Raw genomic sequence first — 27,176 nt, 5'->3', positions numbered from 1 at the left:
AGCTTTGACTTTCTTGGTCTGCAAAATAAACTGGCCACCAATGGAATCTACTTAGTGGAGTAAATGCTAGTATTTAATAGATGTGAAATACTGTTCTAGGGCAGAACCCAAAACAACAACAGCATCCACCAAGGGGAATGATTTTTATTGTTACACAAAACATTTCCTACCAGAGCACATACAAAGCCGGAGATGAGATGCAGGCTCAAAACAGATCAGATACTTTTGATGAACTGAGTGAGGTGGCAAAGGAAAACAAACCACATAACTTTAAATTTTGGTAGTGCTTTTACTGAATTTAAACAGAAATGAAAATTAGGGCAGAGTGAGAAAAAACACCTGCTCATGAACAAAAATGCCTTTCTCAGGAGCAGAGCCTATTGCGATGCTCACTGTTTTATGCAGTAAAAACTGGGTTCTATCTCCTGGGCTTGGGAAGATGCAGCAAACCCATTCCTGGCACCCCCCCCTTTCCAATTCTCTAAGGTGGCTAAGCTAATGTGCTCCCCAGATCTGCCCTTCCTAAGAGACGCACACATGGACAGCCAAGCTCTGTACCTTCTCTCTTATATCTGTTCCTCCCACCTATTCTCACTGCTTCCACCCGAATTCCTCACACTGGGGCTAGGGTTGTAGTTTCCTGAGTTTGTAGGCTGCCAGCCTCCTGGACCTCTCCTTGCCATCCCAACTACAATTATGCAGCTAGTCACCCTTAAAGGCTGCCTTTTTTAATTAAGACCATACCCATGGCACATGGAAGACCGCGGGCAAGGAGTCAAATTGGAGCCGCAGCTGGAGGCCTATGCCACAGTCATAGCAGCACTGGATCTGAACAGTATCTGTGACCTACAATCACTGAGTGAGGCCAGGGATTGAATCCGCATCCTCATGGACACTATGTTGGGTTCTTAACCCACTGAGTCATGGACACTATGTTGGGTTCCTAACCCACTGAGTCACACTGGGAACCCCTAAAAGCTGACCTTTTATCCATCCTCCCTCTGAGGGTAAATTCTTCTTACCATTTTTCTTGACCATTTTTGGAGGTTGAGAACTCCCTTAAGGCAGCCCATTCCAGAGTTTCCATCATGATGCAGTGGAAACGAATCCGACTAGGAACCATGGGGTTGAGGGTTTGATTCCTGACCTTGTTCAGTGGGTTAAGGATCCAGTGTTGCCGTGAGCTGTGGTGTAGGTTATAGACATGGCTTGGATCTGGTATTGCCATGGCTGTGGCGTAGGTGGGTAGCTGTCGCTCTGATTTGACCCCTAAGCTGGGAACTCCCATATACCACAGGTGCGCCCCCCCCCCCCAAAAAAAAGACAGCCTATTCCTTCCTTAAGAGTACTAATTTTTTTTTTTTTTTTTTTGGTCTTTCTTTTTGCCATTTTTCTTGGGCCGCTCCCGTGGCATATGGAGGTTTCCAGGCTAGGGGTCGATGCCAGAGCCACAGCAATGCGGGATCCGAGCCACATCTGCAACCTATACCTCAGCTCATGGCAACGCCAGATCCTTAATCCACTCAGCAAGGCCAGGGATCGAACCCACAACCTCATGGTTCCTAGTTGGATTCATTAACCACTGCGCCACGTCGGGAACTCTAAGAGTTCTAATTTTTTTCCTTTTAAATTCAAATCTATGTTTCTGATAACCTCCATTCAGCTGAGATAGAATTAATCAATCTACTGCCTCTTTTAGAGTTTTTCTTCTCACATAGAATTCTGCTTTTTCTCCTGCAGCTGACTGTTAAAATTGTCTTTCCAATATCAATATTCTCTCTCAAAAGTAATAGTTTTATCTGGGCATGAGGCTACCAGTGAAAGACTAGATTTCCCAGACTCCCTTAGGGCTGGGTGTGGTCATGAGACTCAGTGCAGACCAGTGTGACATGAATAGAAGCCACCTAAGAACTTTCTGTTATGTTCTTAAAGTGACCGAGTGGTACATCTTGGTCTCTATCTCCCTTCCCTCTGGCTGGAGTGGTGAGGACTGAAGCAGTCACCTTGAACATGCAAGTGGAAGCCTCATGTTGAGAACCGTGCAACTAAGGTTGGACCACCTGCCTACCTCAAGCACTGAGAGAAATGACCTGTCTCAGGGGTAAAGCCTCTGTATTTTGGACTCTCCTTGCTACAGCAGTTTAGCCTGTACCTTAATCTCTTCATCTCCATTTAAGATAATTCTACTCTACACAGTTTCACTCAGCCAGGAACGTGCCTCCCCATCCTTTGACTCCATGGCCTTTTGACCCAGTTCTTATGTTGGGCCTCATGCTCTACCCTGTACTGCACTGATCTCTGTTCAGGTCTTACTTGTTCTCTGAAGCTCAAATAGGACAAGGGGCCAAATCCTAATCATCACTTTATATTCCACAGAACCTAGCACACTGCCTTACATTTGACTGGCTTGCAGTAAATGAATTGAATGCATAGATTATTCTTCGTTGTCTATGCACACGATAAATTACAACAAAATATGTGCTTAAGTAACCGTATCCAAAGACTGCTAGGTAAGACGTCATTGTGAAGGTAAAGAATGAGGTGCCAAGCTGGAAAGCTACTGGTCGTTTTCCTGTTTAATGGTTATATCAACAACTTCAATGAAACAGTCAGCAAATCCATCACACCTGAGGATGACGCAATGGGAAGCCAATAAACTAGATAAAAGAATCAAAAATCAAAAAGATAGGTATAGACAAGAACAATGGTTGAAAATTAAACTTTAACAAATGAAGTTCTTAATATCAGTTCAAAAGTGGATAAAAGGAAAGAATGGAGAAAACTGGCTTAAAGATTATATTTTAAATAGGCTTAAAGACTTTATTTGACTGGAAGCCCAGTATGAGTCAAGAATATGATGGGATAGCCAAAAAAATTTTAGTGCAATTCTGGGCTGAATAAATTTACTCAAATGCTTCTTGATTGCCTACTATGCGCTAGGTGTTGTGTGGGAGACGACGATGAGGAAGGGGTAGCCCCTACTTGCAAGGAGCTTCCAAAGACCTGGCACGTGGTAGAAAGCATTTGGTGCTGCAGGAGCAAAGAGGTGGGAGCTGGGCGCAAGTGTGATGGAAAGGGAGTAAGGAGCTGAGTTTAGCTTGCGTGTGGGCTCGAGAAGAGCACCGAGCGCTAAGGGAGGAGAGCTGAGTGCCAATCTGCAGTGTTTCCTTAGTGCCAGGAGGCTGGGATTTATGTGAAAGGAGAGAGCAGCTGAAGGATTTTGCAGGAGAAAAAAAAAAAAAAAAAATCAGTATTTTAGGAAGATTTCTTTGGAAGCAGTCTATTTGGCAGATTGGAGTGGGGAGATACACAGCAGATTAGAAATGGAGGCAGCTCTTTAGAAACTGTTTTGTTCAATAGCTTCATTTTATAAGCGGCTAACTTGAGGCCGAAGGTGTAAATCACGCACCTAAAGCCACAGAGCTGGCAGATGCAGACAAGAACCCAGGACTGGGCGTTTCTTGTTCTGGGGGTGACAAACTAACAGCAAGTAGACTTTGTATAGCTGTTGAAGTTTAAGAAAGCATTTCCGGAGAGACTTGAGTCAAGGAAGCCAGTTTAGGGACTATTTCAACAGTCAAGGTTAAAAGTTTTGAGTAGTAGAAGTAGAAAGAGGGTGAACTGTGGGAGAAATTGCTTGGATGCTGGGGGTTGGCCGGAATGGAGAAGAGGCAAAGGTGACTGAATTTTTAGGGTTGGGACACATGAAAGACAGCAATGGAATTCATGGACATTGGGAATGCAAGGCTGAGGAATAAGTTGGATGAGCCCCATTTTAGATGGGTCCCATTTTAGTAAAACTGGAATGTGTCGAGAAGATGGTAACCAGAAAGTAAATCACAGAAAGGCACGATAGAATTGTTTCAGCTGGAGAAACCTAAATTCACTACAAGGAGCAGAATTGAGAAGATTTCCGCAGAGTATGGTAGCGGGCTTCACATCTCACATATTTGGAGGGCTTTCAAACAACGTTTGTGAAACTGCCTCCTAATTAGCATAACACCAATGGAGGGAGGGCACTGCTGAGTGACAGTGATGTGGGCTGTAGAAAGGGCATGAGCCAAATGACTGGGGCAGATAACCTCTGTTCTGTGAAGCAGTGTAGCAGAAGGAGCAAAGGCTTTGCAGTCACACAGACCTGGGTTCTAGGCTAAGCTGCAAGCTGTGTGAACTTGGACGAGCTGCTGGGCCTCACTGTGCCTTCGTGTCCCCAGATCCAAAATAAAGAGGCTAGACTGGAAGACTTGGAAGAGCAAGTCTAGATAGAAAATTCCTTGGAACTAAAAAGGTGGCTGATGTGCATAAAATAAATAAATGGAATATTTAAGGTTATCTTATTTGGATTTTGCTCTTGAACTGTACTAATCTTAGCGATGAGCATGAACAGCCAACCTGCTTCCGCTGCACTCCACAATGGCATGGAATGATGGAAAAGAGCTGACATGTTCACAAAAGCACTTTTCTCTGTGGGCAGGAGTGGGAAATAGTCCCATTTAGCTGATATCACTAATTTTTAAAGGGAACCATATGAGCTAAAGAGAACTAGAGATGAATGTGGGAGCTATGAGTCAACCACTGAATTTCAAGTGCATTAATTTTACATTATAAATGACATAATTTTAAAAGTTTCTTAGATTTTGTAAAACTTGGGGTTTTTCTTTTAAAAAGCTCATCCAGATGCATGCCAATACATGTTAAGAAATATCGAACATTTACTCCCATCCTAAAGCATTTTTAAAACAATGACTATGCTTTTAGCTATTTTCAATATAAAATCCATTTTCTAGCAGTCTTATAAATTGATAATAACACTTTTTGTGAAAACTATCTTCTTATAAAAAAGTCTTTGTTATACCTGTGCAATTTTTTCCCCTTTCAAATTGTTTTGTAAGAGATAATATTGCTTAAAAACATCCAGCATTTCCATTAGAAAGGAAATAGAATGCTTGTGGATAAACAACATTTATATATAGTCCCTTTAATCTTAGATATCTAACTTTTAAATAGAAGAAACAAGTGATTGTTTTCCTTTACTGTGGCAGAATCAAAGTGACACTACAAATTTTTAGGTAGAGAACTGAAATATAAGACCTAGAGATTATATAAGCAAGATCCGTACTTGCCATCCTCACCTCAAAGCAAAACAAGACCCAGAGCAGAAAAGAATTTCAAAGACTGACTTTGACGATTGTGGAAAATACTTCTATCAAATCAAAGTTTAGGACCATCTTGGACGGTGGCAAGAAGAAAAGAACATTGTTAAAAATAGATACTCCCCCTCTTTTAACCACAGACAGTTTTCCAACATCTTACATTAGCAACATGGAGAGACTGGACCCAGTTTTAGTTCATCCTGTCACTTAACCTTTCCCAGCATGGTGGGTTGTTTTTTTTTTTGTTTTTTTTTTTTCCATTACCAAAGTGGGGGTGATATTATTTATTTATTGCCAGGATGAGTGTGAGGCTGACACAAGACCATGCATGTGGAAGGCACTGTAAATCATACAGCACTTCTCTTACAGGGTTTGTCCTGGCCTAGCTGGAATCTGTCTGCTCACGGTATTGCTACCAACCTGGAAAGGACTTGGAGCTGTTGTCTAATAACACACTTCTGATACCAAAACTGCAAGCAGCATTCAGTTTGAAATAGAATTATTAAGGGGGAAAAAAAAAAAATCTGCTCCACCGAGTGCAACCGAGATACGGTGCTGCTTCTTGGGCACAGACCTCCCACTCAAACTAATTAAAGTTCCACACAGAAAAAGATTCGCCATGTGAACCTAAAGGACAGAATTGTCTCTGGCTTTATTGTTGGTGGTAACAGAAGCAGGTTTCTCTTTGTTTAAAAAAGAAACATGGGGGAAGGGGAGTGTATATTTCTTCAAAATGGTTTAAGCGACTGGAGGAATAAAGGGAGGAAAGGATGTACTAAGCCTAAAGGTAGAAGCAAAGAACCCAGGGATGGACTGCAAATGCTTTGATGACAAGCAAGGCAGGTGATGGTGAGAAGGCAGAATGCTCGCACACTGAAGAGGAACCCGTGGAAAACAGGTTTTCCTTTTAACTCGCTTTGCAGCTGGGAGAATCTCCTCCTTCCAGTTTCTGACCATTCACCCAGCCCAGAATCTTGTTTGCAGTCGTTGCTATGTCCTGAGGGGGCTGTGGGTCGGCTCTGATTGGGCCTGGGTCAGTAACTGCAATGCCACCTCACTCACTGGGCCAGAGTCCCCAGGAGGAAGGGCTCCTGAGTCCCTAGTGTTTCCCTCAGCTTGACTGATGCCCTCTAAAGGAAAACCGGGGGGAGCACAGCCAAATGATAGTGACTTAGACACTTTAAGCCAGATGTCATTCTCTGGATGAGAAGATTCCCCCCTCCCTGGTCTGCCCACTCCCACTTCTGAAATGTTCTATTTTCCAGGAATAAGCTAGAGAGATGACTTGCTGTTCCCCAATGTCTGTTTCTTTCTTCCCTCTTCTGTTTTTACTGGTTGCCCAGCTTTCCTCATGGCTGGTGAGTGTGTAAGTGCTGGTTGCATCTTGTTGGGGGGGTGGGGCATGGCCTGCCTCTGCCTCTCTCTTCCACCTGGGCCGAGGATGTGGCCATATGGACGACGCAGATGAGGGCCATCCCCTACAGATGATGAAGCAGTAGGACAAGAGAGCCTGGGTCTCTGACACCATGGAGCCACCACACAAGTCCTAGGTGGCCAGCCTTCAGACTATCAGTAAGAGAGCAATGAGCCTCCATATTGTTTAAGCCACCGATATTGCACGTCTGTTAGATGCAGCTGAAGCAGTGGTCTAACAAATGCACTTTCCTGACTCAATGTCACCTTCTCACTCTGATGATTTATATTCATTTTAATGTGTCTACTTCTGCAGTAAAGACATTTTTAAAGGACCCATCAGCTCTTCAATAAATCTGGCTTTCTCCAAAAATATTCCAGCAAATTCATGTGATTGGAGAACTGGGCTACTTAGTAGGGATAAAAATGAAGTTTTCCACAGGTGATTGTTTGGGAAGCAAACATCTCGAAAATGTAGTTCTCAGGTGTCTACAGATGCACTTAGAGCCTGACCACTCAATGAGGAGGTGGTGAGCCTGTCTGAGACAGAAGGTGGATGTACTCGCACAACAGCAGGCTGAGCCTTGGACATCTATAGGGGAACACAAATCAGCTCGGCTGTACTAAAATGGTCCTCCAATATTTGGATAAGAACTGAGCACAAGTGAGTCACCAAAGTTAAAGCTGAAAAACAACAGCTGAGGTTGGACCAAGAGACCAAGAAGCCCAAGCCAGTATATTATTTTACAGTGTTACAGGGAGAGGTTTTGGAAGGAAGCAATGTGGAAGGCTGTGCTGGGATACATATTTATATGTGTATGCCAGGGTTAGAACATAACATCACTTTGGGCAATATTCTTTACATTAAAATGCATTTCCATAATCAAGAGTTTATAGAATCTTTTTAGAACCAGAAAGAAGACTATAGATCCCTTTGGATATGGTTATTCAAGCATCTGTAACTTCACACAAACTGCATTAATAACTCAGTCTACATTTCTCCTTCACAGAGTGTGAGCATATTCCAAGTAACCTTGTCAGATGTAGGGATAACCTCCATCACCAGCAACACTAAGTTTACCCACACAGGAAACGATCCGCCCTTTCTTACTGATTCTTTTTTAAAATTTCACAAATCCTCTTTTTAATTAAGCATTCTACAATTTTTCCAGGAAATAGATTAAAACTTATTGGTTTGTACCATCCATGAGTCTCTATTTGGACAATTGAGTTGACATGTTCTTGACTTCTGTCTTTGGGCTGTTCTCATCTCTCATGAGTTATAAGAACTTAGGACTCCTCAGTTACATCTTCAAATCTTTTAAGTGCCCTGAAAGCAAGGTTTTAGGGCCTAGAGACAAATACATTTTGTACAGCTACTTATATGGAGTGTTCTTTCAACTATGTTTGTTTCATCCTTTCTAAATTTGAGAGCACTATTTTTGATGGAGAACAAATAGGAAGATGTTATTTGTTCATTTGCAAAGAAATAGATATCATGTAGAATAGTCTTTTTTTTTTCTTGTCTTTTCTAGGGCTGCAATCACAGCATATGGAGGTTCCCAGGCTAGGGGTCTAATCAGAGCTGTAGTCCCCGGCCTACACCAGAGCCATAGGAACGCAGGATCCGAGCCACCTCTGCAACCTACACCACAGCTCATGGCAATGCCAGATCCTTAACCTACTGACCAAGGCCAGGGATCAAACCCGCAACCTAATTGTTCCTAGTTGGATTCATTAACAACTGAGCCACGACGGGAACTCCAGAATAGTCTTTTAAATATCATACTTTTCTGACGTTGAAACAGCAGTTGTTCTCCACCATGGCTGCACACCAGAACTATTTAGAAAGCTTAAAACAAAACAAAACAAACAACCCTCCACCCCAAACCAGAGATCCCGCTGGGGCTTAGTGGGTCAAGAACCTGACTGCAATAAATAAATAAATAAAAATAAAAAGGGAGTTCCTGTCATAGCTCAGTGGAAACGAATCAGACTAGTATCCATGAGGATGCATGTTTGATCCCTGGCCTTGCTCAGTGGGTTAAGGATCCAGTGTTGCAGTGAACTGTGGTACAGGTCGCAGATGCAGCTCAGATCTGGCATTTCTGTGGCTGTAGTGTAGGCCAGTGGCTATAGCTCTGATTTGACCCCTAGCCCTGGAACTTCCACATGGTGCCTGTGCGGTCCTAAAAAAGACGAAAAAAGACCAAAAAAAAAAAAAAAAAAAAAAAAAAATCTGACCACAGTGGCTTGGGCCAAGGCAGAGGCATAAATTTGATTCCTGGTCTGGTACAGTGGGTTAAAGTATCTGGTATTGCTGCAGCTCAGATTCAGATTCAATCCTTGGCCCAGTAACTTCCATGTGCCGTGGGTGTGGCCATTAAAAAAAAATCAACACCAAAACACCAAAACCATGCCTGGGTCCCACCCCAGATACCCTGATTTAGCTGGTTTGGGATGAGGCCTGAGCATTTGTATTTTCCTAATATGCAGGATTGTTATGAATCACAGCAAATCTAACTATTAGAAAAGTGTAACTTTCTTTTCCTTAAGGCTGTATTCTATAGGCAATCTCATCTGTTGTCCCATAAGTTAACCAAGCTTTGGTAGTTAAAAAGGTATTTTCAGGCTGTAAGCCCACATACTCATAAGGACCCTGGGCAACAAGAGGTGCTGGCAGACTGGACTTATTAGCCCTCAGTGGTTCTGAATCTCTGGAAAGAATTGCCTGAGGACCATGTTTGTTTTTGATTTCCGGCCACACCCGTAGCATGTAAAGTTCTGGGGCCAGGGACTGAACCCACACCACATCAGTGACCTGAATCACAGCAGTGACAATGCTGGATTCTTAACCTGCTGAGCCACCAGGTAACTCCAGGACCATGTTTGAAATGCAATGAAAATCTAGCGCTCCCTCCACCCTTAGGTCTTCTGCATTGCTTGGGGAGAAGGAAGGTAAGGGTGACCAGGAATCTGCATTTGTAACATGCAAACCAAGCCATCCGATGTTGCCACCTCAAAGCCTTAGATGACGGCACGTGGCCTGGTAACACACATGACCCATATCCTGAGCGTGACTCAGTGCACTCCAAGCAGAGCTTTCAGTGTCAGGTGTCAATCTGACCCACCAGGATTGGCTTAGAGTTCAGGTCTGCCCTTCAACAAGCAGACCCAACAGGAAAAGCTGGATTCTAGAACAGAGAAACCTGCCAACAAAGCCATGTTTTCTAGACGGTCCCCATTGTTTCTGGGGTCTTTCTTTACCAATCCCTCCGCATCACAGTGTTCCATTTCTTCTCGGCTGTTCTTTATGTCACTCTCTACCCTTAACCTTTGCTTTCCACACACAATTTCCAATTACTGACAAGCCTTGCTCAGAAAGCCTCAGGCTCACAGGTTTAGGCCTTGCTGCCAGTTCTTACCTGTCCACTGGAGCACTCTGTCACTGCCAGGGCCCTTGAGGCAGCTGAGCCATTTCCCTACCACATCAGTCAATGTGCTTATGTGACAGAACTGCCTTCTTTAGGGCAGCACAGTCCCTTTTCATTTCTGGCCATGAAATCCTATCTGCAGTTTTCTAAACTCTTGGTAATCTACACATCATGAAAGGCAAGCCTTCTAGATTGAAGAACTGGATTCCACCTTGTCTTGGAGCTGAGTTCTCTGCTTATCCAGGCCCTCCTTAGCTAGAAGCTCACAGTGTTTGCCCTTTTTGGTGTGAGTTTTCATACTTTCCCACTGTTCTTCCCAACAGTTTTGTGCATGTCACTGTGAACTCAGCAATAATGTAGTCTTCCTTCTTGGAGAAGAGTATATCTAGATAGTTGACCCTTATTTTCCACTTTTTTTTTTTCTTTTTTTTTTTTAAATATGGCTGCACCTGAGTTGCCAAGTCTGGGAATAAATCAGAGCCACAGCTGTGACCTATGCCAAGCAGGGGATCAAATCCATGCTTCTGCAGTCAGATTCGTAATCCACCATGCCACAACTCAAACTCCACCATTCATCTTCTCCAAGATGAAACCGACACATCAAAAATTTAGAAAATGCACTTTTAGCAGAGTAAACATTCTAATAAAGGCTCAAAGAGCTGAAATACATTCTTATTTGTATTACATCTTGCCCCTCTTTGGAATCGGGATTAGGAAACCACTGCCTGCAGATGCTGGGAATGGCCTGTGGTCCCTGTTTTATAGAGCTCCCACGGTGATATCACTTCTGATTCTCTCTCCTTTCATCTCCACCCAAATACCCCCCATCATGCTTCTTCATGCAGGGGTCTGGCTTTAGGTGTACTTTGTCCACTTTTGGACATTTACTGTCCCCCTGCTAACCCTTACTTCAGGGCTTCCATATTCTAGTCTGAGCCCGATGTTTTAGGGGAACCTGGGAAATGATTTCTTAACATCTTAATACAATCTCCTTAGCTTGAAATCAGATTTTCCCCATTTTTTTCCATGCAAATTAAGGGATTCTTCAATTGTTTGCTATGTCACACACATTTTCCGATGAATAAATAACCAAGGGTTGTAACGCCTCAATTTCCCCACCTTCTCAAATTTCAGCCTAAAGCTTCTTGGTGAAGTTACTGCATCTCTGACAAGCACATCTTCCCTGAGCTTCACAGGGTGATTTTTGGCCCTCTCCAGGACTCCGATACTCTGGTATGACTGCTGCTCCCCAGGTCATCTGCTTATCAAAGGCAATCAAGTTTGTAACACTCTTACAAAACAAATGATGAGAGATGGTTTTGGCTTTCGACTTACTGTGCAGGTGATATGCAGGGGTGCTTTCTGCCCCACAGCCAGGATGCCTTCGTTGGTGGTAGGCGGTGCAGCTGGATCTCAGAACCAGACCTCTCTACTCATTTCAGTGTCAGTCTTATGTTCCCGAGGGCCACATGCTGAGCTTGTCCTTCCTGCAGCTGCTGCTAGCACTGGCTGAGGTGGGAGAAGGTCTCTTGCTCCGTTATGGTATTAAGAGCATCAACAGGCCCTCATGTTGCCAGCACGTTTCTAGTTTTGTCTTGCTGGCCCTGGTCTCTGAGGTGCTGAACAGCGAGTGTTCTCTTCCTGGAGGACCCTTCTCTCTGAGCTGCTTGACACCCCCCACCCCCCGCCCCCGGGTTCTTCTCTCCTTTCCTGGCTCCTATTCCTCTACCTAACTTCTGAATGCTAGGGTTCCTCAGGGCATGGGCCTGCACCCTCTTCTCTTTTCTAAGTTATTTCACCCAGTCCTATAGCTTTAAATACCTTCCATAGGTTGACAACTCTGGAATTGATATCTCCAGCTCAACTTCTGCACTAGAACCATGTCCACCTAGACATAGGCGCTTTAAATACTTGACATTACCACTTGGCCAACAAGTAACCTAAACATGTGCAAACTGAGTTCTTAATTTAGTGAGTGCAAACTCCTCCCAAATAAGTTTCTTCTCTCATCTTTTCTACTATCTCAGTATATGGCATCATTGTCTACTCAGCTGATTAAGCCAGGAACCTCAGAGTCATCTCTGATTCTTCTTCTTTCATCCACAGAGAAGCCATCAGCAGGCCCAGGAGGTTCTACCTCTAAAGCAACTTCTACATCAGTTCACTTCTCTACTGCCACCACTCAGGTCCAAGTTAACATCTTTCGCTTGGATTACAATTATGACTCCATATGGCAGGAAGAGTGCTCTTGACAAAATGTAAATCAGAGCACGTCACTCTCCTTCTCTATCTTCAATTTTTTCCATTGCATTTAAAATAAAGTCCCAACACAGCCAACAAAGCCTTGCCTTATCTGGCTTCTGCTCACCTCTAAACCTCATTCCATGCCACCCTGTCCCTGGAGTGTTCCCTTCACTCCAGCGTTTAAGGCCCCTTCCCATTCCTAAAACAGGCAAAGCTCTTTGCTGCCTTAGGGCCTCTGTACTTGCTGTTTCTTCAGCCTGCAAAGCCTAGGCTACCTGGCCTCCAGGGAATAACCTAATGACCACCCTATGCAGAGGAGCACAAACCTGTGATATTCCTTTATGGTACCCACTTACCTCTCTGCCCATAGATGACAAACTGCATGAAGGCAGGGGCTCTCCTACTATGCTCAAGGCTACACCCCAGTGCCTGTACTTAATAATGATCTAGATGTGGGTCCTTCTGCCTAAAGAATTCTTAAGGGCTTACCTTCATATGCCACAGTTTTCCCCCAAAAGTATGCAATTAGGGTCTGCAGCACCCATGAAACCATGCTGCCAAAATCCTCTTCAAGACAACTAACCAGCTGTGGGAAGTCTAGCTGACTGACAGCCCCAGCTGCTGCCCTTCTGGGTCCACCAGCCTTCATGCTGAGGCCGTGCTCTCTCACTCCCCTCCCCATGATGCCTCTAGCCACTGATATACACCAAGGGTGTAGTGCTGGCCCATCCCTGCCCTCCACAGGGTTCCTTTCCTGGACAACTTTTGGGGTCAGAAGTTAGGTCTGGCGGAAGCTTCTCAGAACTGTGCTGTAATCTGAGGGTTTTTCCACTCAACTCTTCCTTTCTCTTCACTTTTCTCCTCAAAGGTGTGAGAACTGCATTGTGGTCTGAAGGCTTTCATAGCCTATTCCCATCCTCTCCCTAATCTGTTCCACATTAGTTTCCCAGGGGCTCCTTAGAACTTTGAAGTATTGATACTATAAACCATGGTTCCAAAAAACAAACTCTCCTTGTTGACACTATGTATAAAACCACCTGTTCACTTCCCATACCCCTTCCAGGCACAGACTTGAACTAGGAGAAATTACAAAATATCCCCGGTGCCCTGGAGCCTTGGTTTAGACCCCTAGGGCTCCAGATCACTGGAGATACAGTTCAGATTTCATTTTACATATGTTCCCATAAAAGTTAGCAGAATGGATAACCACTTTGCAGACATGATCAATTCTAGCACAACTCAGGTCCATGCTCCAGAAAGGTAGCCTGAAGTTCATGCTCAGGCATCAATAAATTGCTCAGTCACCAACACCTGCCCTTTGTTTTACAATATAACCTTTGTAGCAGCTGGTGAGTAGAAAGCTTCAGTAATTTTGTGGGGAATAAAACTTGCTCTCTTCATGAAGGAGAACCATATGTGACTTTATAACCCATATATGTGACATTTCTTTGCCTTCTCTGATTCAAAATCAATATTTAGTTTTACTCTGTGTCAACTCCACGAACACCAAAATTGTCTATGTGCTCTACTGATGTATCCCATAAAGGCACTCAGCAATTAATCTGCTGAGTAAACTGTCCTGCAGGTTCCTTCACATTATCTCATTTAAGCCTCAAAACAACACTAGGAGGCTGGTGTTACCTTTGTCTTACTGAAAGATCAAGTCACTTTCCCAAAGCCAGTTGGCACTCTCCAACAATTCAGACACCAAATATTCAAAGAGCTTATCTAGGGTCAGATAATTAGGTTGCTTATTGTGTTTGGCTTACAATTGTGGAATACTCTCCTCTAAGAACTTAATACTTTTATCACATTTAAGATGCAATTAACTCTTATTAATCATCCTTATTTTAGGGCTAGGTTGAGTGATTTACCTATGGTCACAGAGGTAAGAGGTAGAATTCAGAGCTCATGTTCTAAATTCTCCCACCATTCTGCTTCAGTCCAAATGATAAACCATCACTGCCCCCATCCCCCACAAATGATCAGAAATTAAAACAGATTGCTACATCTTTGGAGATTAATATTCTAACGATAAAATGATAAAAACAATAAGGGCAGTGTCCTCTCAGGCCACAGTAAAAAACAACTACAACAACAACTACAACAACAACGTGTATATGAGCGAGAAGATTTGACAGTACAGAAGGGTTAAGAGAACTAAGCATGTATGTTATGTTTTTCCTGAGGTTTGGTGTTCCCAGCAGTTTTGCATTTGCCCATTTAAACTACTCACCACACTCCTGTATTCAGTACTAAGAAAAAATTTGCCAAACGTAGGTTTTTGTAGTATTCACTGCTGTTCCACTCAGCCATCTTTGACACATAGGGATGAACCTTCAAATTATGGTATTTAACAATTAAGAGGCCATGGGCTATTCAGACCAGATGCTGGGCCACTGCAAGTATGTGATCTTAACTGCTGCATCCTAGGAGGCTGGTGGCAGGCTAAAGGGCAGGGTGCTGAAGCAGTGGGGAACACTCCAGGTATTCAGGCTAGTGGGTATTCCTAACTGGATAGAAGTATTTTAACATGGTGACTGGCAGGGCCATATAGGTTGGTAAAGCTAAAAATCAGCTTTGGACAGACACACTGTTTACTGGGCACCAACCAGTTTCAACCCTAAAAGTGGGAATATCTGACATGGACATTTTTTTCTTTTTTGTCTTTTCTAGGGCCGCACCCATGGCATATGGAGGTTCCCAGGCTAGGGGTCTAATCGGGAAATGTAGCCGCCAGCCTACGTCACAGCCACACCAACTCGGGATCCAAGCTGAGTCTCCGGCCTACACCACAGCTCATGACAATGCTGGCTCCTTAACCCACTGAGCGAGGCCAGGGATTGAACCTGCAACCTCATGGTTCTTAGTTGGATTTGTTAACCACTAGGCCACAACAGGAATTCCTGGACTTTTTATTTTACTTTGAATTATTTTAATGAAAAACCAGCTTAGAATATTGAGTCAAACCTCTGTATTTATACTTCAAGGTCACTTCAATGCCTTAATGTCTAACAGGGAGGAACAAATCTGACTCCATGTTAGATCTGCTCCTTTTACTTTAACCTTTGTGCTGTTGCCTATGCTTAGTCACGCTTTGCACATTTTGTAAAAGAATGTTGCCTAGGGAGTTCCTGTTGTGGCACATTAGAAATGAATCCGACTAGTATCCAGGATGTGGATTCGATCCCTGGCCTTGCTCAGTGGCTTAAGGATCTGGTGTTGCCGTGAGCTGTGGTGTAGGTTGCACATGTGGCTCAGATCCTGTGTTGCTGTGGCTGTGGTGTAGGCCAGCAGCTACAGCTCAGATTGGACCCCTAGTCTGGGAACTTCCGAAACAGCCTGACCATGACCTGATCTGAACAGAGAATAACAGGAACATCGTGACCTGACCTATATGGACAGCTACAAGAACAAAGAATCTAACACCAAGAAATCTGTAACAATTAACCATGCCCCTCCCTCGCCTCACTTCCCTGAAAGCCTTCAGGGAGTTTCATGAGCCTCCAGCCTCTTTGCACCACCTTGCAACAAATCTTTGCTGCAAACTCCAACGTTTTGGTATTGTTTGGCTTCACTGTGCATTGGGCACAGAGACCTGTGTTAGGTCACAGATGCATTAAAAGTATTTTCTTGGAAATGCATTTTTCCTTTTAATCCCAGGAATCTGATAGTCACAATAGCCCATAACAAGTAGATTTATTCTCTTAGGCCTGTGTTAGACTTCTAAGAACTAGACCAAAAAATGCTAGTAAGCTTCATTTTCCTTACAGAAATAGTGTTGAAAGCTGAGCTGTGACATCAAGCTGCAGGCCTCCCTCACACTGGAAGCTTTTGCATATAGCAGCAGTCTGTGGCATTTCATTAAAGAGGCAGGGCTTTTATAAGCCAATTAAAATCTGATTTTATATTGAGTTTGTGAACATTGTAGTTAGAGCTTTTATGGTGCTTTAAATCACAAGGATTCAGTTTAGTTCAGGAGCAGTCTTTGTCAATAGGTTGACCATTGATCATAGAAATTTCTACCTATAGACAATGCAAACAATCATTAAAAGATAGTGGCGGCATTTTGAATCTGAAAATCAAAACACAAACTCATCAACCCAGCAGTCAACAACACTGAAACAAAAGGAAAACTACTTGCATGGTATGAATGAAAAAGGGATTTTACTTATTACATATCTGTCTATATTGGCTGAACTTCTTACTCCAAAAAACTAAAAATTAATTACCCCCAACAAAACTAATAAAAAACAAGGTAACTTTGAAGAAAAGTTCCAAAACATCTAAGAGCTAAGGCATTTATCACTGCTATTCATTCAAAATATTACAGTCATCAAATATTTGAAACACTCACACCTACCCAAACTGGATGCCCTAGTCTAACAATGCATCTTCACAGCCACCTTTTCCAGGGAAGAATAACTTTGTGGACAGCTAAAAAGAGCCGTATTTTTGTGTTTTAACTTCTACAAGGTGCAAGAATAGAGGTAAATACTCACTTACCCAGTAAAGTAGGTGGTTATCCTCACTTTAGAGACAAGGACTGAGATGCAGAGATGTGACTTAAGTTTACTACTTAAAGTCACTCGGATTCTAAATGGCAGTGATAGGTATGAATCCTGGTTTACCTGTAGGTTGAGAAAGAAGGCTATGCTATTTCTGCTACATCTAATGTATTTTCTTCCTGCTATGAGACACACACTATTTGACATTCACATGTCTGACACACAGGTAGGCATATCTAGGGTCACACATATGGTTCCTGACCTGTGGACTTTAATTCTTTCCCTCTGGAGAGAGCACTTTAAAAGGTAACTAAGTGTTGCTCTTCTGGGTAACAGTCTTTTTTTCCTTTTTGGGAGGTTCCCAGGCTAGGGGTCGAATGGAGTTGTAGCCACCAGCCTACACCACAGCCAGAGCAACTCAGGATCCAGGCTGTGTCTGCGACCTACACCACAGCTCATGGTAACACGGATCCTTAACCCACTGGGTGAGGCCTGGGATCAAACTCGCGCCCTCATGGATACTAGTCCTAGTCGGGTTCCGTTAACTGCTGAGCCATGACGGAACTGCTGGGGAACAGTCTTGAGTCCATTCTAATTCATAAACTATCACTAGTTAACAATCAGCTTTTCATATCTGGAAACCACACACAAGTATACTGCAACCCACCCAACCCTCAAAGTGCTTTACACTTTAACAAAAGCACTTCAATGTACTTAAAAGACTCCTTACAGTGCTACCAAGAGCTTCCTAATGGCCCCTCCACCAATTTCCTAGGCAAACATATTGGACACATGGCTTTGTAACCTATGTCAAAGGACAGCCAGTGGGAGAGCTTTTGGGTACATCTTTAACCCAGAAATTCCTCTTTCAGGAATTTTTTTCAAAAAATAACCACTTTCGCATTTTTTAAAGAATAAAATGGATCTCAGAGGTTAAACAGTGGCCATAAGTATATCACAAGGTCTGTTATCTCCTTATTCAACCAACAGTGAGTGAGTGATTCAAGGTACATTCTGTTTTCATGGTATCAATAAAGGTTAGTGTGCTTTACACATGCCCGACGAATGAAGCATCAAAGAGCATGGGTTCAGATGGCATATTTAATCTTTTTTAAATATTTTATATACAGTATTTTAATTTACAAATTAAGTTTATTGTGCCTAAAAAGCAAATGCCCTCATGGTATCTTTCAAACTGCCAGTACTTTTTCTGCCAACTACAGACTGGTTTTCCCAGCCATCAGTGCTTCACGCCTCTTGGAGAAAGGCCTTGATGGCATGGATGGACATCTGCCATGCGATGCCTTGCTTTTCCAGTCAGTGGTCTGCCTGCTCCTTCCTTGCTGCTCAGCTTCTACCCCTTCTAGTTCCCTGAAACCACACTCCTTTGACCTCAGGGAAGCATGTAAAGGATGACCCCTGCTGTTAAGAACGTTTCATTCAGCCTGGCATAAAGTGGCACCCTTGAATGGACAGTAGTTCATGGCCCTGGATACCCAGCCTTTGACCATTCTTCTCTGCAGGCCTATACATCCTGATACCCCTCTGACCCCTTCAGTTATTGTTCCTAGCTTCTTCACTACCCATCCTAAAAGTGAGGGCTTTCCAAAGTTTATACCCAGCTGCTTGTTCTTTTGACTATATACTGCCTTAAAGGTATCATTTATTTCTAAGGTTTCGAAGATTACCTTTATGTATATTAATGCAAATCTCTCCTTCGATCCTAACTTCTCTTAAGTCCCAGCATAATGTTCCAAACCGCATGTGCTAAATACTCAAAAAATGCTGCCACACACCCTTTACCAGTCTATAAGGCCACTACACTTTTCACATGCTTTGCAACCTATTTTGTACAGAGCATGGACCCTTTATACATTTCACATCCTTTTAGTAATTTACATAGCTCTATGAACCTATGAGTTGCTAGAAATTCTTTAATTAAAAACAAATGAGGAGTTCCCGTCGTGGCTCTGTGGTTAACGAATCCAACTAAGAACCGTGAGGTTTTGGGTTCGATCCCTGGCTGTGCTCAGTGGGTTAAGAATCCGGCACTGCCATGAACTGTGGTGTAGGTCACAGATGTGGCTCAGATCCCTCATTGCTGTGACTGTGGCATAGGCTGGCGGCTACAGCTCTGATTAGATCCCTAGTCTGGGAACCTCCATACACTGCGGGTGCGGCCCTAGAAAAGACAAAAAGACAAAAAAAAAAAAAAAAAAAAAAAAAAAGAGGATGTTTCCTTGTGGTATAGCAGGTCAAAGATCAGGCAGTTGTCACTGCAGTGGCTTGGGGCGCTGCTGTTGCAGGTTTGATCCCTGGCCTGGGAATTTCCACATGCCCCAGATGCAGCCAAAAGGAGTCCCCCAAAACAGAAAAACAAATGGGAAGCAAGAATTCCAAGTTCTATACCCCAGAGCAATGGTTCCAAAGTCAAGCTATGTATGTTCCAAGTGCAAAATTATCTAATGGAGTGTGGAGAGAAAATATTAGAATTTTTTCTCTTATCCAATTTTTAATGTCTCTTTTTGCGAGGAATTTATAATTACAAGAGAGTACGTGTATATAACTTGTAAATGCTTATATTAGTGGCACACAGCATTTTTTAACTGACAGAACTTATAATTTAAATGTGGAGTTCATGGACATAAAGCACAATCTTTTTGTTTTTGTCCTTTTTTTTTAGGGCGGCCCCTGCGGCATATGAAAGTTCTCGGGCTAGAGGTCAAATCTGAGCTACAGCTGCCAGCCTACGCCACAGCAATGCCAGATCTGAGCTACGTCTGCGACCTACACTGCAGCTCGAGGCAACACTGGATCCTTTAACCAACTGAGTGAGGACAGGGATCAAACTAGTATCCTCATGGATGCTAATCAGGTTCTTAGCCTGCTGAGCCACAACAGGAACTCTGAAGACTGACCTTGACAAACTATTTTTATATTATTACAATACAATAGACCAGGTAATAAAAAAGAAGCACTTCCAAACTAAGTTTGACATCTATGAGCCTATTAGAATACTGACCATAAAAAAATACACCCTGTTGTCAAATACCTATCCAAATGTGAGCAATAAAGGCATCTTGACTCACATCCTGACTCAGTATTCTCCCCATTTAAATTTTTAAGCACCTGAAAAGGACAAATGAAGATTAAGCAGTTTGCATCTTAAAATAATAAAAGCAGTTCTTCTCACTTTTTCTATTTTCCTTTTGACAAAACTTGACCAAACCACCTCCAGCACTGTGAATTACGTGATATCATAGAACTGCTGAGTAAGGAAGGATCTCAGAGTCTACCTACTTTACCTCTTGCCAAGTGCTAGAAAATCCTGCTGCACTGTCCAGACATGATCAGCTATCTCTCTGCTGAGGACTTTGAGGAAGAGATGCTCCTTCCTTAAGCTAAGTCATTCTGCTACTGGATAGGTCCAAGCATTGTATTGATTTTTCTTACAGTGAAGTCATCTCCACTCATGGCTCCAAATCTGCCTTCTAGAACAAAACATTGCAAGAGAGACACCTGGAAAGTTGCTAACAGAGTTTACCATACTGCTACTCACCACCCTAGACTTCCTCTACTGAGTGGAAGCAATGTTTCAACTCAAAAACAATAAAGATACCCCAAATCAAACACCAGTTTCAAAGGGGAACTGGCTATCAATGAATGAAAACAGCTTGGTGTGATTAATGTGTTCCAAACCAAGGGTGCATTCCCACCTTTTAGAGCGAGAAATCATACTTGACTCATAATAAGCATATAATAATTAATACATTTGCTCTCATATGAAAAAATGCCAAGGTGGATTTCTGCCCGTATTTTGGACTTACGCAATGAGATCTCTAGAAATCCTAACAAGATTTACTTTCTCCTGCTTAAACTGCTTCTTGTTGGTTTTACTTGTGTTTCAGTCTAAAATCTTTCTGAATTATAACTCTTTTTGTCATCTGTAAGCTGATCACATACACAACTTAAACTGGATATGACAGCTTTGTGGAACTTGATACATTGACACATTAATATTAAACACAGTAATACAGAAGTTCAAAATCAGTTCAAGTCCACTCAAATGTATTACTACCTGTATGAACTCTTGTTATATAGAGAGGGAGATTATCAAACTTTCCTCAAGTATATTTTTATGTGCATTTCAAAAGAACATATACTTTGTAAACTATCAAGTATTCTACATGTACAGTGCTGCCTTAATAAGCACTCTTTTTGACTTAAGTAATCTAAAAAAGTAAATCCTAAAGTTTTTTGTTTTTAAATAGACCACTAAGAAAGCAATGAAAATGGTTTCTTCCCATTTAGGGACTACTCCATGTGAAGGTTAATAAACAGACACATGCTCCGTCATGAACAGTCAAGTATGCACAAAATCCAGTCAATTTATGTTAAGGATCCTAAAAAAAAGAATGGCTTACATAATGCTGAAAAGATAAAAGACTACCCCAAGTGGCTGTGAGAGTTACAACTGGAGAGCATCAGCAAAAGTTAGAGATAGGCCTAAAAGGACTGGAAGAGAAGGTGGTAGCCAAATTAAGAGGCAGAAAAATTGCGAGGAGGCAAGAAAGGGGTAGAGTTACTCAGGGACAGCAAGTAATTCACCTTAGCAGGAACATGGGAGCAAACAGGGCAGCACAAGGGGCTGGCTGTAAGCACCTGCTGGGGGCCAAATGTGGAGGACTCATCAGTCACAGTCCAGGAGTGTGTGTTTATCAGGTGAACAGTGGAGACATCTAACAGCTCCAAAGGAAGGGGATGTGACTGGAACTACCCAAGAAATTAGACCAAGTGAGGAAAGAGGAGGCTCACAATAATATTTATATTTACCTAGAAACTAAGAGCAAATTGACAATTCCGTACTTCCTTCAATATTCTTCTGCGCTTTTTGAAAATTAAAGACACAAATTACCTACCTCTAGCCTTCTGGGTAGCATCTCATCTATATCTCTTTCCTAAAATGCTGGCTGTTTCTTTGCCCTTCTAAAATTTAGTCAAGTTCTACAAATTGCTCCAGCTTTCTGAGCTGCAATTAATCAAGGTCAAGTAAAAACTCTAAGAAACCATTTGTCCCCTCGGTATTTCATCCATTGGGTTTCTTTCTTTCTTTTTTCAACCACGCTCACGGCATATGGAAGTTCCCAGGCCAGGAACTGAATCCAAAGTGCAGCTGTAATCTGCATTGTTGTGGCAAGGCCAGATCCTTAACCTGCTGCACTGGGCGGGGATTCAATTTGTACCACCGGAAGAGACGACGACGCCAGATTCTTAAATGCCAGCTCCTGCTGCACCACGGTGGAGATTCTTAAATGCCTACTGCTGCTGCACCAGGGCAGAACTCCTAGGATTGTTTCATTTTTACAATGATACTTTTACAAAATACATGGCATGTAAACAGGAGTTGCTAAGGCAGTGCTACCCAACACCTATGCCTTGGTACAGCTGCCTAATGGAAACATTTTTGTTGTTGCTTTTTAGGGCTACACCTGCAGCATATGAAGTTCCCAGACTACGGGTCAAATCAGAGCTACAGCTGCCAGCCTATACCACAGCTACAGCAACACCATATCTGAGCTGTGTCTGCAACCTACACCACAGCTCACAGCAATGCCGAATCCTTAACCCACTAAGCGAGGACAGGAATCGAACCTGCATCCTCATGGATAATAGTTGGGCTTGTTACTGCTGAGCCACAACAGGAACTTTCAAAAATAATTTTTACTTATTCTCAGGAACTTCGCCCTTCTAAAATTTAGTCTCTTGACTATTTTTAATAGTTTGCAGTCATGTCTCATGTTTATTATTGTGTATTCTTCTTTCTCAGTTAGTACATTAAAAAAATGCTGTTTGGGAGTTCCTGCTATGGTGCAGCAGGTTAAGGATCTGGCACTGTCACTGCAGCAAACTTGGTTGCTACTGAGGTGTGGGTTCAACAACAACAAAAGAAGCTGTCTATCAAGAAAAAATTCAGCATTTAAGTTGGACCCAAAGAATGGATGGTATTAGATACACATCTAAAAAGTTTAGATGATGAGAAGAGAAAGGATTTCAATAAAAAGAAGCACAAGCAGAACACTGGCAAAAATGGTATGTGTGAGACACATGTACTACATGTCAGTAGGACAGGGGAAAGGAAGAAAGTGGGAAGAAAGCAGTTACTGAGCACCAATGACAGCAGGCATTCATACTCATGATGTCATTTCCTCCTGTTAAGTCAGAACAACTCTTTGAGGAAGTATTAGTTTCTGTATTTTATAAGGGGCTTGAAGATACCATAGTTCAGAAAGGTGAAGTAACTTGTCTAAGTTCACTCAGCTTGGGAAACTGAACCTATCTGTTGTCCTTTTTCTCACTAGGCCATTCAACTATAGCTTTAAACTCTCATGCTTTACAATCTTCTATCCAACTTAAGTGAGGAACTTCTTTTCCTAAGAGTAACATCCCTGGTAGAGCTCCCGGTGTGACTCGGCAGGTTAAGAACTTGACGGAGTATCTACAAGGATGTGGGTTCAATCCCTGATCTCGATCAGTGGGTTAAGGCTCTGGTGTTGCTACAAGCTTCAGTGCACACACCAGGCGTAGGTCCCAGATGTGGCTTGGATCTGGCATTGCTGTGGCTATGGCATAGGCCGGCAGCTGCAGCTCTGATTCAGTCCTTAGCCCAGGAACTTTCATATGCCACAAGTGTGGCTATAGAAAGAAAAAGAAAAAACAAATGAAAATACCCCTAGCTATTCAAAGCAAGGCTTAAATACAGTTGATTTTGTCACTATGAAAATCCACAGCCAGAATTATGAAATAACAGAACTTAAAATGCAGATTAGAAATCTAGAAAGATCTAGAAACATGAAAGGCTATTTTGTTACTGTCATTTGAACTGATGTAACATGATAAAAATTAGCCTTATTTCTTTGGAATAAACAGGTACCAATTTATCAAAAGCAATTTTCATCAGCCTTGAGTAAGAAATATGCCTTAAATACAAACTGGTTTTACACTTTATCTGTTAAGACAACCAGCAAGTAGTGTACACAGAGCCTATAATTTTGTATAAGTTTCACAACCCTAGTTATCTAATGTCCTCTGGCAAGTTCCAGTTCTAGTTTACTGTGGACGGCAGACTCAATACAGTTAGAAGATCCCAACAAATAAATGGGCAGTGGACAATTCATAAAATAGGAAATATAAATGTTTAACAAATATAATTAAAAATTTCAAGCTCCTCTAGAAATCAAGGAAACACATCATGCTTAAGCTATCAAATTCATGGAAAAGTGAGAGTATTCAAATGAGTGTGATGTGGTAACATTTCAAACACTGTAGGGCCACTGTAACCTTCTCCCCTATCTACCCAGCCTTCAGCTCTGGTTCTCTTATCTTCTACCTTAACGAAACACTACACTCGGGAGTTCCCCTGTGGTGCAACAGTTTAAGTGGCTCAGGTCACTGCTGTGGCATGGGTTTGATCCCACATGCTGCAGGTATGGCCAAAAACAAAACAAAACTACACATTCTTCAGAGTCTCATCATCTATCTCCTTATAAGCCTTAAAAGTTTATGAAGCTTAATTCTAAATGTGGAAATAAAGCCTTCTACACAAACTTGAGAAGACCCAAATGTTCAACAACAGAGGAATTGTTCAACAACAAAAGCCTGGAGTTCCCGTTGTGGCTCAGCGGAAACAAATCCGACTAGGAACCCACAAGGTTGCAGGTTTGATTCCTGGCTTCGCTCAATGGGTTAGGGATCTGGCATTGCTGTGGATCTGGTGTAGGCTGGGGGCTACAGCTCCGATTTGACCCCTTGCCTAGGGGCCTCCATATGCTGCAGGTGAGGCCCTAAAAAGAAACAAACAAACAAAAAACAAAACCTACAGCAAATCTAACCCATAGATTATAGAGCCACAAAAATTCATTTACACAAAATCTATAACATGAAAAAAACTCCTTGTTGTAATGTTCGTAAAATGGCAAAGCACAAAAATATACAAAAATGACTATATCAAAGCATGAACTTAAAACATATTTGTATGCATTCATATGCACGTGTGTGTATGTTAGAGAAACAAAATGTTTACCTAAGTTCCTACCATGGTGAATTTTAAAAATTCAACTTTATTCTCCAGAATTCAATATACAGTAAAAATGAATTACTTTTAATAAAGTAGAAGACAACAAATATCACGAAAGAGATGCTGTAGTCTGAAAATATTTACAGCAGAGGCAAATATCCCTAAATACAGCTCTCCAGGCCCTAGTAGTACTACTGCACTACAGCAGAGCAAAATTCTGCCTATAAATCTGCCTTCTTAATGACCTTTAGTAATCCAAAGTTAAATTATGGACAAGCAAAGTGCAAAAGGTTGTAAAGATGTCTCTATCAAAACAGTACCAACAGGGGAAAATACTTCACCATTAGGTATTAATCCTCCTAACATCATGTCACTCTCCGCCCCCCAAACCCTGAAAGGGTCCCCCCCTCCCCCCCGTAGCGTCGGGAGTAATTTGAACTATTCACTGCAGTGTGCGAGCATTGCACAATCCCATCCCATCCTCATGTTCGCTCCCCACTCTCATCCACAGGCTCAAAGACTCTCATTCAGAAGCCTTATGCTCTGCTCTGGTTGGCCTACTCACCTTCTCTCAAAGAACTTTATGTACTTGCCTGAGTTTCTGCTCACTCAGCCACCCCCACTTTGATTCTCTTATTCACTCCTACTCCTTCCCCAGCTGAATCCTCATCCTTCCAAGAACAGACGAACATCTCCAACCCACATATCATCTCCTGCCTATATATTCCTGTAGAAGTTACTGTCTATAAAACACACAGGGCACTTAACCATATATCCTAAAATTATATAAACAAATATATATGCTATTTCCTAAAATGAATTTTAATTTCTAAAGATTTAGAGCCTTTGTTATATTTGATTTTATATAATGCTTTAATACAGGATTAGTAGACATTCTAAAGCAACTTCTCATATTAACATTCTCAATAAATATGTTGACAACTTAAAAGACAATGCTTCAGGTAAAAAATGAAAAATTTTAATCACAATTTTTTTTTTTTTTTTTTTTTTTGTCTTTCCTAGGGCCGCTCCCAGGGCATATGGAGGTTCCCAGGCTAGGGAATCGGAGCTGTAGCCGCCAGCCTATGCCACAGCAACGCAGGATCCAAGCCGCATCTGCGACCTACACCACAGCTCATGGCAACGCGGGATCCTTAACCCACTGAGCGAGGCCAGGGATCGAACCCACAACCTCATGGTTCCTAGTCAGATTTGTTAACCACTGAGCCATAACAGGAACTCCACAAAAAAATATTTTTAAAGCATGTGCAGAAAACTGCTCATTCAGAGAGCCCAGAACCTAAAGATCTGGGAGGATACTTTTCTTCCCCACAACCCACAAATAGTAGTAGCTAATGGTGGAAAAAAGTTCAACATTTCATATTTAAAAAAACAAGAAACTTACTAATACCCAGTGCCCAGATCTTAGTTTCTTAATACCATTCTCCAATAATAGGAATCAGGGCTCTGGAGGAATGATTCATTCTAGGGGTGAGGCAGAGAAAATACAAGATTAGCCTGGAGCTTCTCATAATGAGGAAATGCTCAAAAAGAGATGGAGACACATGTCAAAGGGACACATGAGCCAATCTGAAAGAGGTCCCAATGGCCAAAGTCAGTGTAATTTGAATAACAAGACAAATACAAGTACTGGATTATGAGTCCATATGAACATAATAAGGTGACTGAATAAATAAATGAGACAAAACAAATCTTTCTTATAAAAGAATTCCCCTCCAGGAGGTGGAGCTAAATCCCCACACCCCTTGAGTAAGGGCTGGACTTTGAAAAGACAGCATATGCAAAGAAAAATTTCAACTTTCCAGTGGAGAGACCTGGCAGACAGCACCTTAACCAAGTGACAGAGGCTAGCTAACATCACTAGTGATGTCGTGTGAGTATCACTCTCCCCAAGATGATATATAAGAAGAGCACTTCACCCATGCAGTCTTCTTTCCAAAAACCTGTTACCCCAATGTAATCATGAGAAAAAGATCAGACAAATCCAAACTGAGAGACATTCTGACAACATATCTCCATATACCTCAAAACTGTGAAGGTCACACAAAGATGAGGTCAAGACTGAGAATCACACACAAAAGACCAGGAAGAAATAAGGAAATGCAATGTGGCATTCTGGATTGGATCATGGAACACAAAAAAAGATATTACAAACTGGAGTTAATGGTAACATATCAATAATGGTTTCTTAGTTTTGACAAAGTAATGTTAAGATTATAACATTAGGGTAAACCAAAATTGAGTAAAGGGATACAAGAATTCTCTTCTACTACCATTATAACTTCTCTGCAGGTCTAAAGTATTCCAAAATTATAAGTTTATAAAAGAA

General features: G+C 42.1%; 2 protein-coding genes across 13 annotated transcripts in view; both read right to left on the bottom strand.

The window, feature by feature from the left end:
- The window catches only part of RNF19A (ring finger protein 19A, RBR E3 ubiquitin protein ligase), a 1,069,816-nt gene that overhangs the window by 917,631 nt on the left and 125,009 nt on the right, over positions 1-27,176 (bottom strand). The gene's annotated exons all lie outside the window — the stretch shown is intronic.
- The window catches only part of ZNF706 (zinc finger protein 706), a 183,998-nt gene that overhangs the window by 145,780 nt on the left and 11,042 nt on the right, over positions 1-27,176 (bottom strand). For 8 of the 12 annotated variants that reach the window (XR_014843564.1, XR_014843561.1, XR_014843563.1 and 5 more), the window contains exon 5: positions 16,751-16,875. The gene's annotated coding sequence lies outside the window, so the exon portion shown is untranslated. Of the gene's footprint in view, positions 1-11,335; positions 11,510-16,750; positions 16,876-20,057; positions 20,244-27,176 lie in introns of all 12 variants that reach the window. The other 4 variants (XR_014843562.1, XR_014843560.1, XR_014843555.1 and 1 more) reach the window with 2 other exon arrangements.

The sequence above is a fragment of the Sus scrofa genome, chromosome 4 (genome assembly GCF_054392235.1).
Source record: "Sus scrofa isolate SSC_HxYL_T2T_F1_AM1 chromosome 4, Sscrofa_HxYL_maternal_Yorkshire_Landrace_v2.0, whole genome shotgun sequence".
Classification (NCBI taxonomy): domain Eukaryota; kingdom Metazoa; phylum Chordata; class Mammalia; order Artiodactyla; family Suidae; genus Sus; species Sus scrofa.
This window is presented reverse-complemented; position numbering and strand designations above follow the sequence as displayed.